At 42.2% G+C, this 6,000-nt stretch overlaps 1 long non-coding RNA gene across 1 annotated transcript in view; it reads right to left on the reverse strand.

Moving 5' to 3' along the window:
* LOC117091436 overlaps positions 1 to 5,315 on the reverse strand; it is a 46,339-nt gene extending 41,024 nt beyond the window's left edge. The window contains exons 1-2 of the long non-coding RNA XR_004440425.1: positions 5,268 to 5,315; positions 4,838 to 4,896 (exon numbers count right to left, since the gene is read on the reverse strand). This is a non-coding gene — a long non-coding RNA (uncharacterized LOC117091436). The remainder of the gene's footprint in view (positions 1 to 4,837; positions 4,897 to 5,267) is intronic.
* Positions 5,316 to 6,000: the final 685 nt, after the last annotated feature.

Consider the following 6,000-nt stretch of genomic DNA (forward strand, 5'->3'; position numbering starts at 1 on the left):
GTTCCATGCAAGAACGGGCAAACCGAGAAGACTAGCAGCTACCACCACCTCCCAGTGTTCCAGCTGTTAGATCGAAGACATCACAGCAGGAGAAGCTGGCTGCTGTCCCTGACATGTACCAGTCCAGTGACTCAGCCGTTCTGCCCAGAGAGAGGGAGGCCATCAGAACAGAGAGCTCCACAAGTCTCCCCTAAAAGTGGCTTTACTTGAAATAGAGCATGGAGAAGTTGATGCTTAAGGACGTGTTTAAAAACAAAAAAAAAAAAAAAAAAAGGAAATTTTGGCGCTGAAAAACCAAAAGAAAAAGGTGGTAATTCCATGACAGTAGCAACAACAAACAAAAAGACCAGGCAGAAACTTATCAGAGATAATCAGAAAAAGAGATAACTAAGAAAGGCCCTCCTGGAGTGAGAGACAGCCTCAAACCCTGGCAACACTCTGACTTGGCCAAAAGGCTAGACTTTAATCAGCCCACAGAATGATTTATGCATAGGCCTATTAAAAAGAATAGAGCTGGCCGGGCGCGGTGGCTCAAGCCTGTAATCCCAGCACTTTGGGAGGCGGAGATGGGCGGATCACGAGGTCAGGAGATCGAGACCATCCTGGCGAACACGGTGAAACCCCGTCTCTACTAAAAAAATACAAAAAACTAGCCGGGCGAGGTGGCCGGCGCCTGTAGTCCCAGCTACTGCGGAGGCTGAGGCAGGAGAATGGCGTAAACCCGGGAGGCGGAGCTTGCAGTGAGCTAAGATCTGGCCACTGCACTCCAGCCCGGTCGACAGAGCGAGACTCCGTCTCAAAAAAAAAAAAAAAAAAAAAGAATAGAGCAATCAATTAACAATTAGAGGAGTCTAATGGATTAACAATTAGAGGAGTCTAACAGACTAACAACTAGAGGAGTCTAACAGGAGACCAAGCTTCTGCCTGGTCTTTTTGTTTGTTGTTGCTACTGTCATGGAATTACCACCCTTTTTTTTGTTTTTTCAGCACCAAAATTTCCTTTTTTATCTTTTTTTTTTTAAACAATGTTCTTAAGTGATACCAACAGAGGCAGACCAGCCAGAAGCTTAACAGAAACATCAGGGAAAGGATAGTCAAAAAGAGCCCAGCTTAAGCCATAATTATCTGGAGTAGTTTCGGAGACAGTGCTCATGCTCAGGGCTGCACCGTCTGGAAAGCATTAAGAAAGGTACAATTGTTCATATATAATTATGTAATTATTACTTATATGCATGTTATATGATTATTGCTTATATGTAATTGTGTAATTACTTATAAAAACAGCATAATCGCTTATTTCTTACCCTTTCTTCCCTTAACTGGTTTTAAAAGTCATGGCACGAAACAATATGTGTGTAATAAGTATTGTTGGGAAAAATAAAGAATCTGATTTAAAAATAGGCAAAAGATCTGAGTAGCCGTGTATTAAAGGAAGACATACAAATAGTCAATGGATATAGGAAAAAATATTCAACAACACTTATCATCAGGGAAATGCAAATCAAAACCACATTGAGATGTCTCACTCCAGTTAAAATGGCTTTTATCAAAAAGACAAGGAATAACAGATGCTGGCAAGGATGCAGAGAAAGGGAAATGCTCATACACTGGAAATGCCCATCCAGACCCAGATAGTAACATTTACAAAACATTTACAGAAGAATCATTACCAATCATTCCCAAACTTTTCAAAAAAATCAAACAGAACTTTCCAATTTACTCTGAGGTCTGTATTACCCTAACACCAAAATCAAAGACATCACAAGAAATAGAAAAGAAAAAACTACAGACCAACATCTCTTATGAATATAAATTCAAAAATCCTCAACAAAATATAGCAAACCAAATCCAGCAGTGTATATAAAGAATGATATATCAGCCGAGCGCCATGGCTCACACCTGTAATCCCAGCACTTTGGGAGGCCAAGGCGGGTGGATCACAGGGTCAGGAGATTGAGACCATCCCGGCTAACATGGTGAAACCCCGTCTCTACTAAAAATACAAAAAATTAGCCGGGCGTGGTGGCACACACCTGTAGTCCCAGCTACTTGGGAGCCTGAGGCAGAGATTGCAGTGAGCCGAAATCACACCACTGTACTCCAGCCTGGGTGACAGAGCGAGACTCTGAAAAAACAAACAAACAAACAAACAAACAAACAAACCCACAATGATACATCATAACCAAGTGGGATTTATCCCAGAGATGCAAAATTGGTTCAACATATGAAAATCAATCAATATAATATACCATATTACTAGACTGTAGGGGGAAGATACATAATTCTCTCAAATGATACTGAAAGAGCATTTGACAAAATCTACACTCTTTCATGACAAAATACAAAGAACAAACTAGAAATAGAAGAGAGTTTCCTCAACCTGTTAAAGAGCATCTACAATAAACTCATAGCTAACATCATACTTAATTGTGAAAGATTGAATACTTTCCCCCAATATTAGGGACAAGACAACTATATCCACTCTTACCACTCTATTCAACATAGCACTGGCGGTTCAAGCCAGGAAAGTAAGGCAAGAAGAGAAAATGCATTCAGATTGAGAAAGATGAAGTAAAATGGTTTCTATTTGCAAATGACATGATCTTGTGTGTTAAAAATCCTAAGGGCCAGGCACGGTAGCTCATGCCTGTAATCCTAGCATTTTAGGAGGCCTAGTGGGGAGAATCACTTGAGGCCAGGAGTTTCAAACCAGCCTGGTCAACATAATGAGACTCTGTCGCTACAAAAATAAAAAATAAAAAATTATAAGTACCTGAGGTAGTAGATAGGGTAATTAACTTGATTTAATCATTCAACAAGTTAAGCCTACATTAAATCATCATATTTTACCCGATAAATATAGACAATTATTCTTTGTCAATTTCCTAAAAAGATTCCTAGCAGAAAACATGGAAGTAAATCTTGATGACCTCGAGTTAGGTAATATTTTCTTAGATATTACACCAAAAGCACAAGAGACAAAAAGAAGAATAGACCTCATCAAAAATTAAAAACCTATGCCCTGCAAGCATCAGGGAAATGAAGACAATTCACAAAGTAAGAAAAGTATTTGCAAATCATATATATAAGGGATGAGTATCCAGAAAATCTTTTAAAACTCCTACAACTGTATAATAATAAAATAAATAACCCAATTAAAACATGGAAAAAATCTGAATAAACTTTTTTCAAAAAGGAATACAAATGGCCAATAAGCACATGGAAAAGATATTCAGCGTCGTTATTCACTAAGGAAATGGAAATTAAAACTACACGTGATATCATACGCACCCATGTGGATGACTGTAATAAACAGGAAAATAGAAAATAACAAAGGTTGGAGAATCTGCGGAGAAATGTGAGCCCTCATACACTGGTGGGAATGTAATTGATGCAGCTCTGTGGAAAACAGTTTGCCATTTCCTCAAAAGTGAAACAGAATTACCATATGGTGTAGCAATTCCACTCCTACGTGTGCATCCCAAAATAATTGAAAACAGGTTCTCAAGCAAATACAGGTATATGTGTGTTCATAACAGTACTATTCACAACAGCCCAAGTGTCCGTCAACAGATGAATGGATAAATGAATGCTGATATGTGGATACAACTGAATTTATTCAGTTATAAAAAGGAATGAAGTACTAATAAATTCTACAATGGGAATACTCCTTGAAAACAATAAGCAAAGTAAAAAAAAAAAAAGAAAGTGACACAAAAGGTCACATATGGTGTGATTCCATTTATATGAAATGTCCCAGATAGGTAAATCCATAGAGACAGAAAGCAGACTAGTGGCTGCCAAGGGTGAGGGTAGAGGGAAGGGGAGGAACAGCTGAGTGGGCATGCGGTGGTCGGGGGCTGTGGGGCCAGGTGACTAGGAAGTAAAAAACAATTCTGGAAGATGACTGAGCTACTCTTCCTTCAACTTGAGAGAGACAGGAAGAGAAGGAAGGAGAGGAGGGAAAATACAGGGAGGGGAAGAGAGGAGAGTGGGGCAGTGGAGAGAGAGAGAGAGAGAGATGGTTGCGCAAAAATAAGTTAGTGGGCCGGGCATGGTGGCTCACGCCTGTAATCCCAGCACTTTGAGAGGCTGAGGCAGGCAGATCACGAGGTCAGGAGATCGAGACCATCCTGGCTAACATGGTGAAACCTGTTTCTACTAAAAATACAAAAAATTAGCTTGGCATGGTGGCAGGCGCCTATAGTCCCAGTAGCTGGGACTCGGGAGGCTGAGGTAGGAGAATGGAGTGAACCCAGAAGGCAGAACTTACAGTGAGCCAAGATTGTGCCACTGTACTCCAACCTGGGCAACAGAGTGAGACTCCATCTCAAACAGAAGAAGAAGAAGATGAAGAAGAAGAAGAAGGAGAAGGAGAAGGAAGAAGGAAGAAGGAAGAAGAGGAAGAGGAAGAGGAAGAAGTTAGGGAACACAGCAGGCATTGCTCACCTTGATGGAATACACATAACAAAACTCCGTCCATCGCCTGGGCTGCCCTTACTTGGGCACACTACTGTGTAGTCAGGTCTCATTCCTGGGACATGGAGCCTCACTACTGCCTGGTGCTGAGAGACCAGGGACTCCAGGCAGCAGTGCTGGAAGCAGGGACAGAAGTGCAGTTGGGGCCACAGAGCTGGGTCTTATTCAAGGATAGGATGACCCCCTTATTACAGTCCCAAGAGATAGCAGATCTGGTCTCCACCTTGGACTGTCAACTGGCACAACCACAGTCCAATATCTAGAAGAGTCAGAGCTGATGAGCTGGCAGGGGCCTCTGGGAGCCCCCAACCCTATCCACAGTGCTATCTCCTCCCTCCTCTCTTCTCCCTCCACTCACCGCACCAGTTCTCATCTGTGGTCCCTTCTGAGCCTGACCCCAAGAGTTCAAAACCAAAGCTGAAAAGCAGAAGGAGAATGACAATAATTCTGGGATCACCAGATCATGATCACTGGGGCACAAGATGTTGTCTCTGAGTTTCTTTGGTTGCTGTAACAGCCCACAGTGGATTTTGGGACTGACTCTGGGTGCAGGTCCTGGGGACTGGGCTTGGCAGGTGAGAAAATGAACGGAGGGCTCTAGGAAGGGTTAAGCTTCTGGAATTTGCAGGTGGGAAGAGAGATTGCAATGCAGTCAGAGAGGACACAGGGGTGATTATGAGGTGGGAAACCAAGAATTAAATAGAAAAGAGAAAACTAAGTTTGAGGTTAAGCGGTACATTAGGAATAACATGAGGCATTAGCTAAACCTGGGGCTGGGGTTGCCTTACCGAAGATTCTGGACACCATGGTATAGGCATCAGAGCAGCAGACGAGACAGCATCAGTGGAAACTGGTGAGTGACTTTACACAGGAGCTTATATAGGATATGAACTTACCAACATTTAGGGAGGTGCCCAGAAGCAGTGGATTCTGAAAAAGGGTGGGGTATGAAAAGCCACAGAAAGCATAAGAAAATAAAAGCATCAACTGATTAGTCAGATACTCCTGGACCTATTCCAGGGCTGTATCTGAATATGTGAGAATATCATATTCTCACACCGCTCAGAACGTCAGGGCATGAAGGGGATTGTTCTGCAATATTCGCTGTGAGAACCCAATAAGGTTCCTGGAGGTAAAACTCTTGGAGAAGTGCAGAGGCTCCCCTTAGACTGGGCCCCCTGGAGTTTTTAATTCTCAGATTGGTCCACACTGAGCCTCCAGGATTTCATTCATTAGACTTCATGTTTTCTTGTCCTGGTACTGGTTCCCACAGAGGTTTCTGCTGATGAGTTTCTATTGCAGTCGTTTTGATTATCTGCATCCACCTGCCTGTGTCAACAAATCTAAGGACAGTGGTTTGCCCTGGGATCCTACTCCTCTAATGGACATAAGAAGAATTGTTAATTGTTTCTTTGTTCAGTATTCACTTTCTGTTAAGATGGAGTGATGAGCTCCAAGTCTTTTACAGGCTTGACTGGAAACTGGGAGTCCCAGATGACATTTCTTTAGAGATGAGGTCTC

Source organism: Trachypithecus francoisi, unplaced genomic scaffold, assembly GCF_009764315.1.
Source record: "Trachypithecus francoisi isolate TF-2019V2 unplaced genomic scaffold, Tfra_2.0 Lachesis_group12, whole genome shotgun sequence".
NCBI lineage: Eukaryota > Metazoa > Chordata > Mammalia > Primates > Cercopithecidae > Trachypithecus > Trachypithecus francoisi.